This window comes from Camelus bactrianus, chromosome 11, assembly GCF_048773025.1.
Source record: "Camelus bactrianus isolate YW-2024 breed Bactrian camel chromosome 11, ASM4877302v1, whole genome shotgun sequence".
NCBI classification, from domain to species: domain Eukaryota; kingdom Metazoa; phylum Chordata; class Mammalia; order Artiodactyla; family Camelidae; genus Camelus; species Camelus bactrianus.
This window is the reverse complement of record NC_133549.1, coordinates 60,823,376-60,848,303: the sequence shown is the minus strand read 5'-3', so window position 1 is coordinate 60,848,303 and position 24,928 is coordinate 60,823,376. Positions and strand designations below refer to the sequence as shown.

Sequence of the window (24,928 nt, the reverse complement as noted above, 5' to 3'; positions counted from 1 at the left end):
AAATACGTATTTTGATCTGTGCTTGAAAGTAGCAGATAAATTCAGAGGAGTTTAAGGCATGATCTTTGTGGGAAAGATACTTGCTCCCTAAAAAAGGCTTTATTTGCCTGGATAGACTAGGATGGGGTCATTGGATGTCTCTGGTTAGGACTCCAGAGACATGAACAATCAATCCAGAGATATGTTCATCAGATCCAGGATAAGTGCCTTGCATGGAAGTGCCTCATATGAGTACCTTGTGAACATTGTTAGACGTTGAAATGAGTGATTGGACACAGTGATGGAATCTCTTCTCAGAAAGTTATGAAAACAGGGAAACATTTTCATTGGTGTTTTTGGGTTTCAGACTGCTTGAAGGTGGGAGGGAGAAAAGAAGAAGGTGAAGAATGTGAGGCAGCTGGGTCAGATGTAATGAGCATTTTTAGTCAGTGCTATACTAGCTTGTCTTTAAATATGAATTACCTATATTTGAAATCTAAAACAGTTATGGGACTTTAAGTAGTGGATAACAAGAATTGGTAAGAATGGAGAGCATGGGGAAATATGACTGATACGGAGCAAGGGAAATGGTCTCATTGGTCTTAACATTTATTTTGATTTTAAGAGTCAATATATTTTTCAAACATTCCATTGGAAGACATCATCAAGTGACTCTAATAATGATATTCAGTCACAATCTGGAGTGTTCAGAGAATTTGCTGCACTGAAAAAGGGCTTGTGAAAATAATTGTTTATTCAGTATCTCTAGGTTTCAGGGTGATTTTTAAAAAACTCATATAGGATCAGGGCCACTTTGAGGATGTACAGGACCTTGGGAAAACATGTTTTGCAGGAGCCCTACCTATAGAAAGAATTTGATTAAAAAACATAAAGTTAATGCACCCATTTGAGGTATAGTCATTTATCAATGAAGATTTAGAATGACAAGTAAAGTAGTCCTTACATATTTGCTTGTTGTCTGGTCAGTGCATATGAAGATTCTTCATGGTGTCTAGGCACCATCTCTTTCTGTTTAGGTTCAAGAACCACCTCTCTGGTTTTTGTTTTTTTGTTTGTTTGTTTGTTTGTTTTTTGCCAAATACACCCATTCCTGGCTAACTTTTTATCTCCTGTGATGTGAAAAAGGTGACAAATATGTTACTACTTACAGTGGCATAGCTTTTTGAAGCCTACTTGTATTGAAGCAATGTGACTAGGTCTCTAATAACCATTTGTTTAGTGCTAGTCATATCATTACTCAGGGCACTTCATCCTCCATTGTGCTGCCTATAAACATTGGCCTCCAATGACTCTTAAGGATCATTACTGTGCTTCTTTGCTGATGACCACAAATGCAAGTTTTACCCAGAGTATGCAGAAAAATGGAAACAATAATTCATTTTTAGGTCATGTTAAATTTATAGTATAAATGTAGAATAACAGTTTTCAACCATGTCTTCTCTTGATTGCTTTAGGCTGTCATTACTGCATTCCTAGTGATCTCTTTCAATGTTGATGATAGGAGAGGGTCCTGTGGGACCAGTGAGAAGAGTAGTCCTATTCTTACAAAAAGGTCAACCTTGGAAAATACAATTTTACCACATTGACCAGAGACAAGGGGTCATCTATTGCAAGGGTCTGTGGCCATTTGCATTCCATTTGTGGAATAGCGGTCTCCAAAAACCTTGGAGGATATGAGTGAGGCCACTCCTGAGGACTGTCTGACATGTGGCAAGAGCTGATGAGAGTGGGGTGACCACCCTTGGGCCAGCAATGAGGGTCGGGGGGCAGAAAGGGCAAAGGATACTACTTCCACCCCACCAGCCTGAGGTTCTATAGACTGGTGGCAGCACTGCAGTGGAAATGCTGACAGGCCCACAAATACCAGGCTCAAGCCCAAAAGTGAAGTTATTCCTGAATGATCCTATGTCCACTATGAGGAAATCATCCACTCTGGTCACTCAATGTTATGTGAAGAAACACCATGCTGACCAGTGGGGGTTGACCCATTTGCCAGGCCAGCCTCCTGGAACGGAACCTGACCATAGACCCTACACAACCAAGAGGTCTGAGGTCATGGGTGCATCTAGTCAACCCCACCCTGGGGCAGAGGGTTGGAGAGTGCCCTGAATAGGAGAAGTGGGGACCAGAGCCCGTGCAAATCCCAGTCTAGGATGAGGGTGCCTGACCTGGGTGTCACTGCTAGCACTGGTAGATGCCAGGTACTTGAGGAAGACTTAGACAAATTTGCATAATACCATCAAAGCCCAGGTATCCTGAGGTATGGATTGGGGTGGGCTGCTTGCGTGGGTCTAAGGGTGATACTGTGTAAAGTGTTGTATTGTAGATTAAGAAGCACTGGAGGGATCATATACAGATGACCATACTGTTGACTTAGAACTGGAGAAGCTTCAGCCCTTCACTTTGTGATGGTCTATCAGAGTTAAGTGGTATAATTACCCAAAGGACAACAGCTATATATAAGTTTTTAGGGAAGCATATATATGTGTGTATATTCCGCTAATGAACATGTGTGCACATACACACATTTATATATAAATACATATAATATAAGCATATAACTTACTTTATATATATTTTATATGTGTAAATATGTACAAATATAAATATAACTTTCATATATATATCTTCCATTTGGTAGAAGAATTTAGCTTCATTCATTCATTTAACTCAATTTTTTTTCATTCACATAACCTATTTATTGGAAATAATCATTTTCATGTTTTTGATCCAGTAAGTCATTTCAAAAATATGTGAAATGATGGCATTAATGTGACACTAATCTTCAGTTTTTTACTTCTTAACAGAGCTGGATAGGTATACTTACAACGAATACTGAGTTCTCTTTACAACTATATTTTCTTTATGGCTGATAGTTTTGTGTAATTTGGAAGATTTCTTATTAATTTGACCCTGCTCATCCAGTCTGAGTTTTCCTTTCAGTATATAGTACTTCTTGTTATATTTTCAAGAGAATACTTTATAAAGAAGAATTATTCAGCAAATAAAGGAAACGAAAGCCCCAATGGATATTGTGTAAGAATAGAATTGTATCATTACCAATGAAATATTTTTTCCTATAAACAAAATGAGGAACCAGACTAGGAAGAATTAAGTATGCTTCAATGTGCTGAGGTCTTGGAAATTTTAAGTTATGAGAACACACATCACTGCATGTGTTTAAGGGATATAACTTTCTCATTCTCTACATTCACTGGGATTTTGAAAAGTGGTACCAGGTATATGTTTTGAGCTTTGTGACCTCTGAGCTCAGTGGCAACACAAGAGGCACTTGGAAGTGTCTTGTAGGTGTGGTGGCTGTATCTCAAGTATGAAGAGGGAGAAAATTCAGGGTCAGAATGGACTTCATTGTGAGGCAGTGTTGAATATGGGCCTTGAAGGCTGGGCAGTAGTTTGGAAATTGGAGTAGTGGATGTGATGGGGTGCTGCCCAGATGCCCCTTCAGCAGGACTCACACATTGCCCAGCTACAGGGAGGGTTGGCTGCTAACAGAGCTCAGCAGAGTTCCTCTCTGAGAACTACCCTTTGCTAGAGGTTATGCCCCCTCCCTGGGGGAGTCCCACCTGCAGTGACTGGTCAATGTCAGGTAAAGCACACAGCCCCTAGACATAATTATAACATCCCTGAAGGGCCATCCCAGCTCCAGAGCTTCACATGGGATCATTTGAGACCTCAGTTGTGGCACCTCATCGTGGTTCAACTTCTCTCCTTGCCCAATCCTGCGCCCCTCACTTCCTCACCCGTTTCTTGAGAGCTCCCCAATATGCCACCTGCAAGTGGATCTCAGAGTCTCATTGTTTCTGGGATATCTGAGTTAGTATAGCTTCAGGATTTTCTGACAGAGGGTGACTTTGGGAAATAGTGAGATGGGTGTTGGGTTTCGTAGAAGGCAAAGTGAGGCAGAAGTTTGGAAAGGATTCACTATGGTAAACCAAGGGGCAGGGTTGTGGAGATGGGGAGGATTGGCAATTTTGAGCATGGGGCAGCCTTACAGCCAGTTTAGATCAGATTATCAAAATTTTTGTTGGTGTGTCCAAAGAACTGTATTACAATAAGAAATGTAACTGAAAGAAGTCAGTTTATAATGTGCTATCGCTTTTAGATGTGAATCAATCAATGGGCCACATCTTTTGGATTTTATTCCTAAGAAATGGGAATAGATCGGAGCAGATCATTCACATATGCCATCTCCACATGCATTTGCAAAATAGCTGGTAAGGGTTAAAGCTGTTGCCTCTTCCCTTTACAGTAGTTGTTCTTATTTATGAAAAACTTTCTACATACCGGAGTTTATATATGTTATCTCTGAGTCTCACAACAACCCTTCAGGGTAGCATTAATGTCCCAATTTTAAGGTTGGGGAAAGTGAGGCTTTGATAGGATAAGGGACTTGCCTGGTGAATTAAGGGGTAGAGATGGGGTTCAATTCCAGATTTCTTTAACTTGGAAGCTCCTGCTGTCCAAGTCAGATGAGCTGGTCCCATGGAGCCCATGATCTGGACCTCGTGCTCTTGGGCTCTGACTCACTAGGCCTAAGTGGTGACCAAGACATGTGCTTATTAACCCTTACAGGTCATCCGTTCATTTAACTGAAGCAGCTGTTTGATAGCTTAGCAGCTGACCTGAACTATTCCTTCTTCAATAACAATAATAATCATAAAAAGAACTTTTATTTTTATAATTTGCAAAGCCGTTTTTATGTGTCATATTGTTTTAGCTTCACAACAGAGCTGTGTGGTAAGTAGAACAGAGCATGATACCTCATTCTACAAATAAAGGAACTGAGGCTCAAAGAAGTTCATGTGTTCACATGCATTTGACTCAAAAGGGGCAAGACCAGGTCCTGAATTCTGGTGATCCCTTTTGTGCCCCACAGTGCCTCTCTTAGGCCATTTAGTTAAGCGTCTGAGAAGGACTGAGACTCTAAGGAGAATACATCTCTTAATTTCTTTGACCTTAGTTGAGCCAAGATGCTCTGTGAATACACTGAGATTGTGAAAGATTCATCAACCAAGAAATAAAAATGCCATGTTTGAAGTGATTAAAAGTGAGATTCAACTCTACTTGCTGGGTAGACACCAGTATTCTGGCACCCTTGTACTTGACTATAATTATCTCTAATTATCATTCCATTCTGGTGGATGCTTTCTACTTCTATCAAAACCTGATCTTTTTCCCTCATGTCACCTGAAGGGCCCTTTTTATAAACTCTGTAGGATTTTCATTTATAGTTGATTGCCGTGTCTCACCAGCAAAAAATTCCCAGGTTATTGAAACAAGCACCTTCTTCTCTATACTTGGCTTTTTTGTATTGTTGTTTACCTGACTCTTTGTACTTTCATAAGTTTTAAGAATTAAAAAAATTTTTTTCTATCTTCTTGATCTCATCTCATCAAAACAACAATGATTTCTAAGCACAGTGTTTGTGTTAGGTTCGTGGCTTTGCAATATACCTGCAAATGTTTTAGCATCACAATCCTGCAGGAGAAAAGAATCAAGAAGGGAACTATCTATAACTGGGGAAAGTGGGATACGCTCAGAGTAGCTGAGATGGGGTGGGGAGAAGTGTGGGAAGAGAAGGGAGGGGCAGGGGAGGGGCAGAAATGGCCTTCGTGAGAAAATACTCCCTTTGGGCTCAGTTAGGCATTGAGGCTTCTCTGTTGAGAGAAACTTCTCCTTTTTTAACAAACTCCATGAAAGTGAATTGTGTGTGAAGGAAAAATGACCTCACACCTTACTCTGCTTTCCATGAAGTAAAAACATCTTGGTGGAAAATTTACAAGGAAAGCAATTTGATTTCTCTTTTTTTTCTTGCCATATGATTTTCAATATTACTCAACCCTTGGACCGTCCCTGTGTCTGTCCTTATTTACCTCATTTGTATTTCCCAACCACTTTATTTAGCAGCTTGCTAAATATAATGCCCCCTCACCCTGGGTCTTTTTTTAAACAGATGAAGGATGAGACAGGAAGTGGTGACATAATTTCTCTGGATTCATACTGCAAGTTTACAGCAGCAGCCAGGGCTGGATAAGAACTCAGAACAGCTCTTTTCCCAGTTCTCCTCTATGGCACAGATAGTTGGAGATGGACCACCCCTCCGGGGTGAAATGATTATCAGAGGTTTACAATTTGGTTATGTAGAACTGGGATAGGCAAATCCAGCCAAGGGTCAAATCTGGCCTGCTGTCTATTTCCTTATGGCCTGAGAGCTAAGAATGGTTATTTGCATTTTATAAGATTTTTTAAAGTGAGAAGAAGAAGAATATTTCACAACATATTGAAAATTATTTGAAATTCTACTGTCGTGTCTGTGATACAGTTGTGTTGGAACTCAGCCATACTCATTTGTTTACGTATTGTCCTTGGCTGCTTTCATGCTACAGTGGAAGAGTTGAGTGGTGCAACAGAAACTTGAAAAGCCTAAAATAGTTTATAACGTGTAAGTTAGATGACCCGCAAAGCCCCAAATATTTATTATAAGCCCCTTTACAGAAAAAGCTTGCTGACCAGTGATATAGAAGATTCTGAGGGATGAAGCATTGAAGTAATATTAATTTTCGGCTCATGCCAAGGGGCCAGTGTCTGTTAGCAGTGGGAGGCAGAAATGGGTGAGGCAGTGGATGAATCTTCTACAGGAAGATTCTCATTTTTCTCAGAGTGCACCCTATATGAATCCCTAAGTACATAAAAGGACTCCCTCCTCCTCTTTAAAAATCAGTTCTGAGTTTTGCAATTATGGGAAAGGAAAATGATACTTAGAGAAATTTAGCTATTTCCTGAAAGCCACACAGCTGATCAGTAGTCTGCCTGTGACTTAAGTTCAGATCTTCTCTTTCAAATCCAGGGTACTTTCAAGCACACCATGCTTCTGTAAGCTGAGGTAGCCAGAGAGAAGCCATGTTTACTGGCAGGAGCCCTTTGTACTGAAAAGAGGGAAAGGCTTGTCCCAGACCTGCGCCACCAGGGTCTCCCTGTGCTACCAGTGTCTCCCCTAGTGCTCTCCAAACTGCACCACTCTTGTATTAGTAGTGTGCTCTGCCTCGTAGTACTAACCATATAGTCACATTTTAATTCATCAACTAGAGGACAGGGTTTTCAGATTTAACAAATTAAAATACAGGATATCCAGTTAAATTTGAATTTTAGATAAATAGTATTTTTAGTGTATGATATCCCAGGCAATATTTTAATCTCTTTGCATGAGATGTATTTTAAAAGTTATATTAAAAATTGTTTGTTGTTTATCTGAAATTGAAATTTAACTGTGCATCCTGTATTTTATCTGATTACTCTTCTTCTGAGGACAGGGATCAGGGACTTTATTTACTCTTTATCTGCTTTTCTCCTCTCATATTGCCATTACTCCCGCACCCAGTCCCACAGTGCCTTTCAAAGATACTTATGTACTAAAACTTAATTAAAATGAACCTCTCCCTGGCTAAGCACTAGGTCTCACCAAGCTTAGGAGACAGACACATAAATAGATTCTGATTCCTGCTGTAATAGCAGGATGAATCAAGAGCTGTGAGGATCCCAGGGAGGGAGCCCCTCAGCCTTCAGGGTAGAAATTGGAAAGATTTCCCAGTGGATATGATCCTCAAGGTGGGTTTTGCAGTAGGGGTAGGAGTTTATCAGACCAGGGCAGGGAGGGGGTATCAGAGAGAGGAAGCAGTCAAGTCATAACTAAAGAAAAGGGAATGGTATGCCCAGGAATAATGAGATGAATTGAGTGACTGGTGTGCTAATATCTGGAATATAGTAGGCATTTAATAGTGAGTCAAAGGATTCGTCCCCAAAGCTAAATTTGGCAGCTCTATAGAAATGGCCCTGGAATTAGGACCAGCCATGGTTTTCATTCTCAATACTATGACTCTTACTGCCAATTCTTGAGTCACTAATGTAACAGCCTTTACAATCAAGCAAATATTCTAGGTAACTACCCGTTTGCTTCAGATTGTTACCATGATGTAGTTGCCGTGTCCTTTGCCATGGCATGAAAGAAACCCGATAGTGAAAGTACAATGTTCAGTTAACTGTACTTGAACTGGTGATGGGAATAGACCCACGGTCTGCCTGGGCTTGAGGTTGGGCATTTCTTCTACCTTGAAGATTTAACTGGCCGTTAAGTGACTCTCTTTTATATAAGGAAGTCTGTTGTTAGTCAGCTTATCCCCGTTAACATTAATCTCATGCATCACAGTTCTTAGTCTTTTCCCAAACAACACTATGGATAATATGTACAGTATCTTCTGTGTGTGCCCTCCACTCTTCTCTATCTTTCTGGGTATCCCAGTAGGCTGCATTGTATGGACTGTCAATGGACAACCTTGTCCTCACTTTGGAGGATAGTTGGTGAGTGAGGTGGCTCTCTCCATGCTAAGTCACTCCAAGTTCACTGTGTCCCTACAAAAGACCACAGCTTCCATCAGGCGCCTTCTCCATACCACTGCCTTCTCTGGTTCCAGTAAGTGCTCCCTTCCTTGCTCCTCCCATCCCACATGCTTTAGGTAATAATGGCTTCCCACTCTTGCTTGCCATGGGGTATGCACTTTTCCTTTTTTGTTTTTTTAAACACTGTCCACACCTTGTTAGTCATCACTTTGTTAAACTTTTCTCAGTTACTCAGTTTGAGTGTGCCATTTTCTTTCTTGATGGGACCTTGGCTGATACAGGTGGAACAAGTATTAAGACAATCATTTGTTTACTTATTAATTCATATTCACAATACTAAAAATGGATAAAAGGTTAATTCAAGGATATCTCATACTTTTCTTTATTATATGGTATGAACAACAGATGATAATCTATTACATACAGAAATATCCTGGTTTTGAAATTTTTAATTTATTTACTATCTCTAGGAAGTCTCAAGTGTTAAGCACAAAACCAAGTGAATTATTCAATACAATTGCTATTTCTTTTGCAGGTGCAGGTATAATGGTAAGGATCATGAGCTTTGATATCAGAAAGATCTAGTTTTGAATCTGAGCTCTTTTAATTACTATCTTGTGGTTATGGAATGAATTGCTTTACCTGTCTTGGCTTTGTCTACAATGCAAGAGTGATAATTCTTCCCTCATGGGGTGGTTGTGAAGGTGAAATGAGATATTGGGTAAAGGACTTGAGTAGACTTTTTTCCCAAGGAATATACAGATGGCCAATAGTTATATGAAAAGATGTTTAATGCCACTAATCTTCAAGGAATTGCAAAAATCAAAACCCTGATAAGATATCATGTCATACTTGTTGGGATGACTATTATCAAAAAGACAAGAGATAAAAATATTGGTGAGGATGTGGAGAAAAGGAAACCCTTGTGCACTGTTGGTGGGAATATAAATTGGAATAGCTACTATGAAAAACAGTATGGAGGTTCCTCAAAAAATTAAAAATACAACTACTATATGATCCAGCAATCTCACTTGTTGGTATATATCTGAAGGAAATGAAATCAGGATCTTGAAGAGATGTATCTGTGCTTCCATGTTCATTGCAGCATTATTCACTGTAGCCAATGTATGGAAACAACCTATGTGTCCATAAACAGATGAATGGATAGAGAAGATGTGGTATACATATACAATGGGATATTATTTAGCCATAATAAGAGGTAAATCCTGCTGTTTGTGACAACATGAATGCATCTGGATAGCATTAATTGAAATAAGCCAGAGAACGACAAATACTGTATGGTATCACTTAAATGTAAGATCTTAAAAAAAAAAAAGGTGTGATTTCATAGAAACAGAGTAGAATGGTGGCTGCCAGGGGCTATGGGAGGGGGAAATAGGGAGATGTAAGTCAAAGGGTACAAACTTTCAGTTATAGGATGAAGTTCTATGGATCTAAAGTACATCTAATATACAGAATGGTGACTATGTATACTTGAAGTTTCCTGAGGGTAGATCTTAAGCAGTTCTCACCACCACCACAACAACAAAATTAAAGAAGATAATGTTTATAAAGCACTTAGCTTGTTGCCTGGTACATCATGGGAATAATGAGATGCCTAAGTGATACTTACAGATACATCATTTTCATTGTGTCCAGCCTTGAGATCTAGAGCAGCACCTTCCAATAGAACCTTCTGCAGTGATGGAACTAGTCTATATTTGTGCTGTCTAGTACATGCCTGTTGAGTACTTGAAATGTGGCTAGTGTGATTGAGGAGCTGAATTTTTTTTTAAGGTGATTTTTATTTTTTAAATTTTTTTTCTCCTTTTTCAGTTTTATTAGGTAGAATTATTACAGTTTGCACATACACATTATATTGCATGTAAATACGTATATACATTATACTGCATATTTTTTTTAGTTTACATATATGTACTAATTATTGTTTCTAAGAAAAGATTAGATCTTTGGCTTTTTAAACTTACATAGTTATCAAAGGAATAAAGCCAACTACAAAATAAGAATCAACAGAATGTGGTAATCCAATCATAAAGGACAGTCAAATGTGCTTACACATATTCAAGGAATCAGTCATCTTAGTTATAAATAATAAGTAGTTCATTTGTGTCCTCCTCCTCCTTCTTCTTCTTCTTCTTCCTCTTCTTCCTCTTCTTCCTCTTCTTCCTCTTCTTCTTCTTCTTCTTCTTCTTCTTCTTCTTCTTCTTCTTCTTATTCTTATTCTTATTCTTATTCTTATTCTTATTCTTATTCTTATTCTTAGATTCCTCATATAAATGATCTCATATGGCATTTTTCTTTTTCTTTCCGGCCCACTTCACTTCAAATGACAATCTTCAGGTCTATCCATATTGCTGCAAATGGCATTATTTTATTCTTTTTTATGGATGAGTAGTGTTCCATTGTATATATGTACCACATCTTCTTTATCTAGTCATCTGTTGATGAATTTTTTGTTTTATTTAATTCTAACTAAATATAAGTGGCCATACATGGCTCTTGGCTACCATATTGGACTGTGTAAATCTAGAGAGCAAACATAAAAATAACAAGTCATTTTGTAAGATTGATGCCATTTGGACATGTGAATATAAAAGCCATAAAAGTGGGATAAAATTAGAAGTGTCAACTGTTCATGCTCCTAGAGAAACTGACATGATATAGTGTATGCAATACTCATAACAGTGGTTTTTTTTTTTTTTTTTGGAATGGAGAAAGCAGATAAAATTATATATAAACAACAACAACAAAAAAACATACACTTAAAGGGAATATTTTGAATAAACTTATTTTAAACCAGATTATCTGGATAATCATCTCAATTCCTCCTTTTGCTTTGGTTCACATTAATATAAGGACTTCTCTGCCCCTTGCCCTTTGGGAGTCTGTGCAGGCATTTCTCATCAACACAATACTTATTCTTGCTGAGCCCAGTGGGGCCTCTACTTCCTCAACTTGACAGTGAAGGCAAGTATGACCTACTGATTGGAATTGACATGTGAGATAAAGCCATTTTCCACCCTGGATTTACACATTCTTGTAAGGAAGTACTTGGGTAATCTGGAAAGAAAAATACCAAGTTATGTAATAAAATGATAAATATATTTAAAACTACAGAATTTTAGAGCTAGAGAAGGCTTAAAGAGATGTCTTATTTTTCTTGGATTTGAGTTATTTGAAGATACACAGATGTACCATATCTGCTGTATGTTTTCTGATTACCCCCTCTAGATCCAGTGTCCTCCCTCTCCACCTAGTTCTGTGCCTTAGGAAGCTGACTTGTGGTTTGCTTTCTTGCCTTGGGCTTCCTATCCTGGGCTTCCTGTCAGAATTGGCCTGTTGAAGGCACCAATAGGAGATCTGTCAATCAGATAAGAGTGAAATTGAGGTGTATTTATTTCCCTGCCTCCCCTCCTGTGGGGACAGTGTGGACTATCCTGGTCCCCATACTATGAGTCATAGCTCCTGCCTCCTGTTAGAGACCCTTTCCAAACAATCCTCTCTCTCCTTGAAAATGACTCCTTCCCATTGCCTGTTCAGGCCTAGGGATAGTAAGGAGAGTACAGCGATTGTTAACCCCAAATGCTGCTCTGTTTCTTGTTTTCCCATACCATGGCCACTTCTCTGAAAAGAGTCTCTTTATCATAAACTGTCCTCATATTACACAATTTGAGTGTGCCATTATTTTCTGCTGGGACTTAGATATATCTGTGAAATAGAATCTGGATGCCCTCTCTCTTGGCCTTTCTTCCTAGAGACAATTGCAAAAGGAATAATTTAGGACATTTCTTTTTAAAGCAGTTGTTTAATCTCACTGCCTTATCAGACCCCCAACTCAGACCTCTCCGGAGTGAGTCATTCTATTTGTGTGGGTGGGGTTAGTTAAACTCCCCAAAGTGTAAGAAAGATTATCTTGATAATGGTGACAGAATTTTCTCAAAAGTCCAAGTGCCTAGGCCCCAAATAAAATAAACAACCAAGAAGGCCTGTGCATTTAGATGCCTTGGGCAGTGACCCACAGCTCAGCCCCTCCTTTCTGGGCAGGATGTGGTTAGAGTACTATACACGGTTAAGAAATTTCCCTTCTGAGCTTCTTTATCCTGTAGTTTGGTGTGGATGAAATAAATTCCAAGTAATACCTAGAAGTTGAGTGCAGAATTAGTGAAACAGTTTTAGAAGAATCAGGATAGCACATTATTTTTCTTCTGCCCCAAAGACTGTTTAAAATGTTTCCTGTTGGTGCTCCCTTCCTTTATTTTGGGCATGAGAAGAAAAGGATTGTCTTTCTGTGGTATGCAGTGATAGATGGGGACCCACATGGACTCCTGCCTTTCCGGTATCATGCTTGTGAAACGCCTTCTCTCCCAGACACCCCCCCCCCCAAATACCTTCCTTCCCAGAAGTTCTGTCACAATTCCAGAAATTCCCATTATTAGATGATAACCTTAAAGGTATTACAGAGTGGTCCATTTTGCTGGGTTAAGACATCACTTTATGGGAAGAGGCATTACATATCAGCTGGTTGACATCTTGTCAGGATTAAATGTATATGGTTTAACCTATTACCATGTAGTATCGCATGCAGAGAATATAGGGAAATAGTTGGGTTGGGAAATGGTTGAGAAGGATGTAAGCAAAGGTGTGAGGCATATGGAATCACTCAGGAATGACAGACCTATTAGGGATGGCACAGTGGTATGTTAGGTGACTGTAGAAAGCACTGGATGCCTGGGTGTGCCTGGGTGTGATTAACACTGTCATCAAAGATGAACTCTGCCAAAACATGACAATACAGTCTATGTAAAGTGTTCACGTCAAAGCACAATAAATATATTTTCTTTCCTGCTTCATTCATAATGTCCCAGAGAGGAGACTGTCAAAGTATACCTAAAGATGTGCCTGATCTTGAAGAACTAAACTGTTACAATAAATCAGAAGCCAGAATGGCAGTCATCTGTCAGGCTGACTTATTAATTGGTAGTGAATGTGTGAAGTGGTGTATTGATAAAGAGTGTGAGGTGGCATCCAGTCTCAATGAATAAGGATGACATTGTTGATTAGCAGTGGGCTCATGGGCTTGGTGGGGGGAGATGATGCATACGCTGCACATTTGCCAGGCCTCACAAGGGCCTTTTCTGCTTTAATTCATGATCAAAATGTAATTTCTGGGTGTTCAGGAACCTTAAACTGGCTTCGGAATCCCTAGCATTTCCCTCTTGGGAGTTTATTGTCACTGGATCAGTGTATGTGTAGAAAAAATATATGCAGGAAACTTTTCATTTCTTCATAGGATTATGTCTATAATTTGAGTTAGATGCCAGTGGATAGTTTGGAGATTTAGGCTGAGGTCTGAGCCCAAGAAGCTCGGTCTCCAAAAGGAGTGGCTGATGAGCACATTTGCATATGCTTGTTTTCTCATTTCATGTGTCTAAAGTAGGTCAGGTCTGAGAGAAGCCCTAAGAGTCATCCTTGACTCCTCTCTTTGTCTCATTTCCCATCTAACCTATCTGTCAGGTAAGACCTGACAGAATATATGCTGATAAGACCACAGAATCAGTTTATTATCATTCCCCTTCTTAAAACCCTCCAATGGCTTTCTGACATACTTGGAGTAAGATCAGAATGCTTTACTGTGGCCTCAAATATCAACACAATCTGTGATCTGGACCCTCCCTGTCTCTTTGGCCTCATCTTCTGCCACTTTCTTCCTATCTCCTCTTCCAGCCACTCTGGCCTACTTTCTGTTCCTCAGTCTTGCCTAGCTCAATTCACCTTGGCCCCTCTGCCAGATGTATTCCCCTCAAAGATCATCATGTGACTTTCCTCCTCACTCATCCAGGACTCCTTCAAATGTTCTTTTCTTACTTGATCCCTTTATCTGAAGTGATAACCCCCACCCATATTCCTCCCCATTCTCTATCCTTACTTTATTTTTTAATGGTGTTGCTCATTACTACTGGATATTATTTTATGCTAAATAGTTTTTGTCTATGTGTCTCTTTCCTCAGGAATGTAAGTCTTTCAGTGTAGGGACTTTTATCTGTTTACTGTATTGCAGTGCCTAGAAGAATGCCTAGAGCTTAGTAAGTATACAGAAAATATTTGTCAAACAGATGAATGGATTGTTGAAAGTAAGGGGGTTGTCTCTAGGCTGTGGGACTGGGTATCAAGTCATGAGGAGGCTCAAGACAGTGGTGCTCGTGGAGACAAAGCAGAAATCCTCAGCTAGGAGTGTGGTAGCTGAGGCCAAGTCCAGCCAACTGGTGGTGAGGGCTGAAACAAGGGAGAGGAACAGTCAGAAAGCACAGAGCTTCCAGGGAATTGTGAGTCAATGCCAGAATCCAAGTGAATGATCATGATAGCGGCTGTGAGTTTCTTGCACAAAGAAGGTAACAATGATGCACTTTCTACCTCAGATGGAAAACTTCCTAAATGCTTATGGTTGAAACAGAGCCCACAGTGTAGGGCCTGAGTAGGGTCTGAGGTTGAGCTCAATTCAGAGACAGTATACTGATTAATCCAAGGAGGTTGGAGATAGAAGCCTACTTGCTCTAAAGCCATCATCAATCAATCCGTTTAATCTGTGGAGTCTGGGGAGAGATTCAAGCCTTGCCAAAACTATCTCCAGACATACTATAACCCGCGGCTTGCAGATGACCCCCTGGAAAAAAACAATTCTTCAGAGGAGATGTCATGGTGCTGACAATCCCCCAGAGACCAATGAGTTCTATGGCCCACTCACTTCTCACTTCTCATGTCGGGGAACTCCACTCAGCAGCAGGGGCCTCTGTGCTGGCTGGGAATCCCCACTGCAGCAGCAGGCTCTGTGAGGTTGAGCTGCAAACTACTTTTCAGATTTAGCACACAGCTTCATGAGAAGGCAAAGCTGTGTTGTCTTCTGATGATAAACAAAGCCAGTGATGCTGAAATATCTGGGAAATGGGAAGATTATTTCTAGAGGTGGGAAGCAAGTGCCCAAGCTGGAAGTGTGGCAGGCCACTGACCTTTGTGTGCCCCCAACCCCAACTCTATTTGTCCATTCCTAGTATCTGTATAGAAAGAAGTATACAGCTGTATGTTCATAACTCAGCTCACCATCTGAGGGTAAGTAGAAAAGAGACTTGGCGTGGCTTTCAGAGGAAGTAAGGTAAAGATTCTTCCCCTTGAACCAACTAAAAGTAAACCACTTAGGTCTTTCATGACTCAGAAACCACAGACTCCACAGCCAACATGCATCTATTCATTCTTGTCTACAAATATTGATTGAGAGCCTATTGTGTGTGACTAACACAGTACTTGGGTTGAGGATGTAATGGTAAAATAAGATTCACTCTCTCCCCTCAAAAATAGCTAATCCCATTGTTGTGCGGCATGGAGGGCAGCATAATCTACTAGTAAGGAATGTAAGCTGAGTTTTGTTACTATCTGTGTGACCTTGGACAAGTTACTTCCTGAGTTTCAGTTTTCTCATCTATATTTCAGAGGAATTACCCATATTATGGGATTTAATAAAGTAATACATTTCAAGTGTTTGGCCATGTGTCTGTCAATAAATGTAAGTTATGATTCTGGTTATTACTTTATGATGAGTTAGTAGAGAATGCTGTGGCACACTTATATATTGAAATGCCATAGTTCTAGGCAAATGTATTTATATTTAGGGCCAAACCTAGAAAAAAATCTGAGTAATTAGAGATACCAGTTTTTTTATTTCCTGCCTGAGAGCCCCTCTACCCAAGTCTGTCTCCTTCCCCCTCTCCCAGAAGCCCTGTGTTCTCTGGATCTTCCTCCGATTTTCTCTGTCAGACTTTCTCTCGGTAGATTGACAGATTGGAAGGAATCCAAGCAAGATATGCATGTCACATTATCATTGATTTAGAGCATTGCCCTTTCTGGAGATAGTCACATCTCACCCAAAGAATGATGTCATTTCAGATATCAGTAAAAACTGCCTTTTTTGAAGTAATGAAAGGGTCTTTATTTGTGTAAGGAGAAACTGATGAACTGGTCCCAGAAACAGACTCGTGAATACTTGGAAACTTGGTTCTTAACAGAGATGGCAGTACAGATCTGCAAAGGAAGAAAGAACTATTCAAGTACTGGGATAATTGGCTGTGGAAAAAAATATTATCCCTACCTCACACTACATACACAAGTAAATTCCAGATGGAATTAAGGCCAACATATGAAAAGTAAAGTTTAAAACTTTGAGGAGAAAGCATAGAGAACTTTTAAATATAGGAAACTATGTATCAGAAAGTATACAGCAAAAGGAATAGGTTTTAAAATGTGATTATATTGAAGTATTACACTCTGTACCAATGAAGACACAATAAACAAGGTTAAAATACAAGCTGTAGACTGAAAGAAGATGTTTATAAGTCCTATAACAAAGAATTTTTTTATTGAAGTATATAGTCAGTTTAAAATGTGTCAATTTCTGGTGTACAGCATAATGTCTCAGTCATACATATACATACATATATTCATTTTCATATTCTTTCTCATTGTAGGTTACTACAGATACTGAATATACTGTGCTATACAGAAGAAACTTGTTTATTTTATAGATAGGAGTGTCTGCAAATCTTGAACTCCCAGTTTATCCCTCCGCATCCCCTTTCCTCCCCGGTAACCATAAATTTGTTTCTATGTCTGTGAGTCTGTTTCTGTTTTATAAATAAGTTATTTGTGTAGAATTCTTAATAAAGATTTATAATTTTTTTTGATACTTACAAATTAATAAGAAAAGACAATCCAAGAAAAATGGACAAATAATATGGACTGGGACAGATGCAGAAAAAAAGAAAGAAACTCAATCTCACTCATACCAAGGGGAAATTCAAATTAAAATCATAGTATACCATTTTACACCCCTGAGGCTAGCCAAAATGATAATATCTGATAAAACCAGTTTTGCCAAGGATATGGGGAAACAAGCATTATCACAACTTGCTGGTGAGAATGTAAACTGGTAAGACTATTGTAGACAGCACATTGGCAGTATGTATCAAAGTTGAAGATGTAGGTATATCCTAAGACCCAGCTATTGTACTTCGAGGTATATAATCTGGAAAATCTCATGCATGTATATACAAAATGACAGGCACAAGAATGTTCATTGCATCATTTTTGTAAAGGCAAAAAATTGGAAATTTTAAGTGCTCATCAATAAAAGGGTGGACAAATAAGTTGTGAATTAGTCATATAATGCAATCCTATACACCAGTTAAAATGAATGATACAGAGCTACATGTACTAATATGGATGAGTCTCTAAAAGGTAACATTAGAATAGAAACAGCAAACTATAGAAGGATATGAATTATATACCATTTAGGTAACATTTTTAAAACATACCAAACTTTACATCCTTTACATTCTATATTTATTATATGTTTATATGTGATATATGTTAGTTATGTTATAAATTTATTACATATGTACATCTGAATCATATACATAAAAACACATGTATGTAAAAGTATGAAAGTATCAAAAACAAGCTTGAGCAGGACAAATATCAACTGAGGACAGTTTGGAGATGAAGGAAAGACAAGTGGCTGGCAGTGGTTTGGTGTGAGAAGGCTTAAAAAAGATTTGAACCAAATATGATAAAATGTTATTGTTAAATCTAGGGGATTGATATTATACACACAAGTGTTTATACATTTCTTTATGTTTGATGTTTTAAAATTTAGAAACAGATAGAGAAAAACTGGTTCCCTTTCTTGATGCTGAGACTGGCCCTCCTTATGACTTCTCCAGCTAGCTTTCCACTTAGATAATAAGTGTGGGGGTCTACTTATTCCTGACAGTACTTTGTGGATTTGCAGTACACAGTTTGACTCTTCATCATGTTTTGCTGGAGACTGGGCTTATCTTCAGAAGGGATGCCATGGACGGGTGTGCAGTCCCTTCCTTCCCTTCACAGAGGTGCTGGCTGAGAAGTGAAAGGGCCTGAAATGCAGTCTGTGCTGTGCTCTCCAAGCTATGCCCCCTAGCACGGGACCACATCCCTTGCCTGGTTGCATCCAACCAGAGTGAGCACTGTTTGCTAATTCATTCCGATGCCTGGGGAGGAGCCTTCTTTATAATCAGACCATATAGTAGGTGGTGCCTTTTTCTGTCTGCATAAAAGCACAGTCTAAACTAAAAGCAGGTCTGACCTAGGATATTAAGGCCACGCCTATGGTTTCCCAGCCCTGTTGGGGTAAGTACTAACAGTTGTTGAAAATAAGGTTGAAAACATGTTTCCTTTGCTTAAGACACCAGACAGAGGGTGGAGGAGGATCCAGCTTGCTCACTAGTCTGTACTTCCGTTCTTCTCAGCCAGTCACAAGTTCTTTCAACATTCCCTATGTCTGCAGCACATGGGAGCAAACCAGGTCCTACTGACCTTCCCACATGTAACCAAGAAGCAGTCACATGAAGACCACCTGCTAAAGTGTTAAATAATTTTAAAATAAGTTTAAATAAATTTGTAGGCATTTTCTGATGACCTTGAATGGGAAAGCATGGTTGATGTATGATGAGTTTGTCCTTGGCTCGGAATGCAAACTTAGGTGCTGGACAGCAGCTATTTGAGGTGAATTGTTCTGACTGAATTGATTTCACCTGTGTGTTTACTTAGCCTCTGCTTTGGATTAGGTATTATGTAAGCCAGAGCATAAAATAATCTTCACAAAGCTAATAATGGTACTTAGGGACATAGTTCATCTCCATATTCATTCCCTGGCTTAGAGTGACAGTGATAACTTTCACCCTTTATATGTATCTCTGAAACAAAACAGGAGACAGCAGATGAACAATGGGCTATTGAGTGCAAAATGAAGTTATTTATATTCCACACCCCCAAAATCTGCAACAAATCCTTTAAGAAATTTGTACTGATACTGCCTTGAAGATGAGACTTATTGGATCAATACATTATAATTAATTCCTTCTCTCTCTCTCTCGCTATAGCTTAAAATTAATATAGTTCAAATTCTGTTAAGTATCAGATTCACTCATTGGTCCATTTTTCCTTCCAACTAGCCCTCTATGAAGCATCAGTTGAATGCCTACTATGTGTTAGGTGCTAGGGACAAAGATTGAATAGTAAATTGTTCTCTCAAGGAAGTCCAGATGCTCAGATAAATTACACTCCAGTGTTTTAAGGGCAGTAAGAGAAGGGAACCCAGGAAACTATGAGATGCGTAACTCAGCAGCTGGTAAGGGTATGTTTGTGAGTCAGGGAAGGTTTCTTGGAGGAGATGATATCTAAGCTGGATTCAAAAGGCTGAGTAGGGTCTGCAGTAAGGAAGCAGCCTGATCAAAAGTACTATAAATGGCATCTGTTGGGTTTTTGTCCACCCAGATGCCATTTTTTTTTCCTGGATAACTCTTTGGGGAATTCCTCTTCCTCTTTTGGGAGCAGTCTTTGTGGAGCTGTCAAACAGGTACCCTGAAATCTAAACTAAAGGCAGCTGAGCCTACATAGGTCTGTGGACACTCTTGCCCAGGAGTTTGATTCTTCAGCCCAGTTGTTGCAAAGAAGGAAAATGATTGTTGCAGAGATTTGAAAGATTGTTCATTGCTTCTACTACATGGATCCCAGACCTGTTCTGGTTCTCAACTTTTCCACATCTGATTCTGTAGTTTTCCTTTCAATTCTGTGAACATCTTTCCAATAAAGTCTTTTTTGCTCGTTTTCCAGAATCAGTAGCTGTAGCTTGCAACTACAAAACCCTAGATTGCGCAAGAAAAAAAGTCAATGGTAGAAGCTTTAAAATGAAATTTAGGAAGTTTACTCTTTATCTGCCAGAGCTCCTTCAGAAAATTTTTAAACTTCAGAGGTAAGAAAAAGAGAGAGGGAGGAAGGAAGGAATAATAGTAAGAAAGAAAGAAGAGAGAGATGAAAGAGGGAGAAAGAAAAAAAGAAGGGAAAAAGAAAGGAAGGAAGAAAGAAGGGAAGAAGGAAAGAAAGGAAAGAAAGAAGGAAAAAAAGAAAGAAAAGAGAGAGAGAGAGACTTATTTCTCAATCATGCTGTGACCAGACATCTCCCCAGATAGATGAGTGATGGAAAGGTACATTCCTGGGAATGGCTGGGTTTGCAGGGAGAATCCTATTGGTATGATTTAAACTTCTGCCACTGGACTGCCTCTGTCTCTCCTTCCATGGAATAGCAGGAGAAAAGAAACAGTGTGATGCTGCTTCACACAGAACCCAGCAGAAATCCGCCAGAGACCACTCTGCATTGGAGACTGTTTGCCTGTTTGGCCCTCAGGGCAAAAATGTGGATGACAAGTTTGTCAGATTTTGATTCTGCTGCTGGCTGAGCTCCTTAGCTTCTAGCCCACAAGCCCAAGGTCTGTTATTGAAGTGGAGACAATTAAAAGCTCTGGCTTTTTCATTGTATTGTAATTACAGCAACACCTCTGGTACAAATTATGACTCATTTACTCTTCAAGGCAATTAGCATCTAGACTAACACCAAGGAAACCCTTTCTAAGCTGCAGAGTGGTATCACTTGGTGCCCTCAGATAGCTGGAGACTCCAGTTCATGAAGGAAGAGGCTTTGCTTAATGCAGGATGGGGGGCAGTGGGTGGGGACAGGCTTCTCCTCTTCATAGATGTGGCATCTCACAGAAAATATTTGGGCTCAGACACCTCCTAGAGTGTTACTGGTAATTATAGAGCTTCATTGTTATTTTCAGTATTGTGTATATTGCTATTATCAGAATTTCCCTGCAAAATGCCTATAGGGAAATGCCTTATGAATTTATGTCAATTCTTTTCACTTAAATTTCTGCTTTCTTTTCCATTTCTCTATTGGAGGCAGCCAATGGAGGATTTCCTTTGATGGACTTACACAGTGTAGTGTCTGAAAGAAAGCAATCAACCACAAATTCTGTAGCAGCTCTGGGAGAATCAGGATTTTCTCTGTTATGGTGAGAGAGTATTTCTTAAGTACTGTCAATTTGTTTCTAGTATCAGTCCCAGCTCTTGCCAGTGACAAAAATCCCAGGCTTGAGCTGGCTTAAGCATAATAGAGAATTTACTGGTCATTGAAAACTTGAGATCCTGATTTTGCTTTTACTTGATTTGGAGTTCAGGTTTCTCTTCTCTTGACTCTGCCCTCTCCTGTGTTGAATTCATTTCCAGGTTCCACCTCATAGTCCCAGAAGCTTCAGATTATCCCATCACAAGGGCAAATTCATCAGAGGAGAGCAAACATTTTGACCCAGAATTTCCCACCAAATTCCTAAATATTCAACATATTGGACCAGTTTAGACCCCTTGCCCACCCTTGCAGGAATCACTATGAGCAGGAAAGGCCATGATCCCATTGGCTTAAGCATAAGGTAAGGGTGGAATCTTACATCCTGTGGGGCTGAAAGTCAGGGAGAATGGATCACCACAAACCAGTAAGCAAACAATCTAAGAAATCAGTGCTGTTGTAGGGAGAAAAGGAAATAGTCGCCAGAGAAGAAAATTTCAAATGTTCATAGCACCTCTTTACAGTCTTGGGCACCACTGAGTATAGTTTGAAGACCCTAAGGATGACAGAGGCAGTGGGCCCTCTGCCCTAAGGTATTGCCTTAATCTCTTCCAGCTAAGCCCAAAGATTCTTCAGTTCTTTTAAACCCAGACATTCATGGAGAGGCAGCCATAGCCATGACCCTGTTGTGAGGGTATGAGGAGGGATAAACTAACATATAGTCAGCAGAGTTGTTCTCAAAGAAGAAGTCTTCCAATTGTTTGCAAATCTTTCCAGAACATAAGACAGAGTTTAAGTAGTTATTTTTTCCTAAAGGAATTGTGGGAGATAGAATTACGCAATCTAATAATTTTTAAACAGGCTCCTGAAAATAACTAACAGGAACTCCCAATGACCAAAAACCTACTCTATGCCATGCTTGGTACTAGGTGTTTGGATAATTATTTCTCACAACAGCACAGCCCACTGGCGAAGATACAGCCATCTCACAATGCAGATGAAGGAACTGCAGGTAAGGGAGGTTAATTTTCTGGCTCCAGCAAGGATTCAAGCCCCACCCTGTTCAACCTCAGAGCTCCAGGCATTGACCAACAAGCTACATTCTCTGTGAGATTACACATGCTGAGAAAATTCATCATCCTTTCAGAAGAGAACAACAGGATGAGAAAATCTTCCCTCTGTAGTGTTGGGAGGCATTTTTAAACCTTTTGTAAGTAAGAAAAGGAGAATAGTACTAAATGTTTCTGGACCATCAACTGGATTTGGACCACTGAGAGTAAAAGGAAAAATACGTGGTGGCCTATTTGAAGATGAGTTTTCAGGGATTTTCCAGGCTTCTTATTAGATCCAGTTTATGCACTGAGTTGTGCATAAGCAGCAATCACTGCCAGTGAGAGTGCTGGAGGTCAGCATTGGCAGACCCACATGGCTCTCTACCTGCCTCGCAGCGACTCCCAAGCACTAATGAAATGATGCATCAAAAAGCTGCCCTGACTCACTCCTGGAGTCTGTCCGCACCAGCCTCCGCCACCCCCGCTCCACAGAGACCACACTTACTAAGATCACTGAAGATCCTGTCACTCCTAAACCCACGTGGAAATTCTTCTGTGTGCCTCTTCCTGGTCTCTATGGTGCTTGATCTGATGGACCACTTCTTGAAGGTCAGTATCCTTTCCAGCAAGCAATAGCATCGCTGCTGGGTGGTCTTCTCTTCCAGGACATTTCTAAGGTATTTCCCGTAATTGGAAGGAGTTCAAAGCGTTCTGTCTGGAGTTGATGACTGTGTTAATGACAAAGCAGAACCCTGAGCAGTTCCACTTGTCCCTGTGTGTTAAGAATGCAGAAATTCCATCAGATAGGCTCAATAAGAAATCTCAAGAATTTTTTAAATGGCCTGACTTCTGCATAAAGGCTATCCCACAAGAGTGACATATAAGTCTATTTAGTATCCTCTGCCCCATTGTTATCTGCTATTGAACAGTGTTTATAATATATTTATAACTTTGTAATACAGGTTTTTGCCATCAATTTAAAGCATGCATAGTACCTCTTCCCTCATTTTTGCTCTAAGATTCTACCATTGTCACTTTGGTTGTGATGGCACCATCATGTTTATCTTGGTTGTATCTTGTATTACCTCGGTAACCTGATATCTTGGTTATTACCTCATTTATTTTGTCTTGACTTAAATCTTAGTTAAATCTTGGTTTCCCCATTCTCCTGTGTCTTCCATGACTATATTAACATCCAGTCAGGAAAACAGAAATTATACCAATTCTTTAAATAGAATTTAATAAGGAATTAGTTAAACAGGTATTTGAGGGCTGAAAATACACAAAAGGGAATACAGAAGTATCACAGAAGCCTTGGCCACAGGAAGTAGCTAAAGGAACAGAGGGGTGAGGTGGGAGCGATTAAGAACCTAGACTTAAGAGAAGAAGAGTGAAGACCAAGGCCACTGAGGAGGGGCTGTGGCCAGCTGATGCAGGTGCCTCTGAGGGAGTTCTGGGAATGTAGAAGAAACTCTGGAAGCTAGAACTAACAGATACTGCTAATATACATGCCATAGACTAGAAACAATAGAAACGAAAGGCAAAGCAGGAAAGAGCAAACCCCTTCTCGGTTCCCCTCTAGTCTTTCTCTGCTCCTGTGAGCCACACCTTAAAGGCTTCAGCTGGCAAAGGTAAAATATGGTTTGCTAGATCCCAGACCTAGCATCACAAAGCAGAGCACGGATTGCAGCCAAGGGACAAGAGTTTAATAAACTCATTTCTGACAGCCCCTTTCACCCATTCCCTCTCACTACTGTCTTTGAGCTTTTCTTCAAGAAGCATTCTTTACTCAGAATTTTCATTCCCCAAGCCTGCCAATTATTCCTAACCATAAAAAATCCAAACTATTCATTTTTCTCATGAGACTTTCCTTGATCAGTGAAAAAAGAAGGGTTATCCTTGTTAATTTCTGGAGTTAATACATCATGTTGTGTACACTGCTCTCCAACCTTACCTGCTAATATTTGTAGTGATGAAAATTCTTACTCTGCAGCTGTTTTTCTGTTGTGGCTTCTATCTGCTGTTCTGGGAATGACTGAATACAAGCTTACCTAGCTTTATTGCACTTCACTTTATTGTGCTTCACAGCTGTTGTGGTTCTTACAAATTGAAGGTTTTTGGCAACCTCTCATCGAGCAAGTCTATCAGTGCCATTTTCCAAATAGCATTTGCTCACTTCATGTTTCTGTGTCACATTTTGGTAATTCACACCATATTTCAAACTTTTATTATTATTATATTCGTTATGGTGATCTATGATCAGCGATCTTCTGTTGTAACTATTGTAATTGTTTCAGGGCATCATGAACCATGCCTATATAAGATAACAAACTTAATAAATGTGTGTGTTCTGACTATTCCACCGAATGGCTGTTCCTCATCTCTCTCCCTCTTCTTAGGCCTACCTATTCCCTGAGACACAACAATATTGAAATTAGACCAATTAATAACTGTACAG

General features: G+C 39.7%; 1 long non-coding RNA gene across 4 annotated transcripts in view; it reads left to right on the top strand.

Annotated features, from left to right (window-relative positions):
* The window catches only part of LOC105071296 (uncharacterized), a 361,750-nt gene that overhangs the window by 47,292 nt on the left and 289,530 nt on the right, over window positions 1–24,928 (top strand). The window lies entirely within an intron of this gene.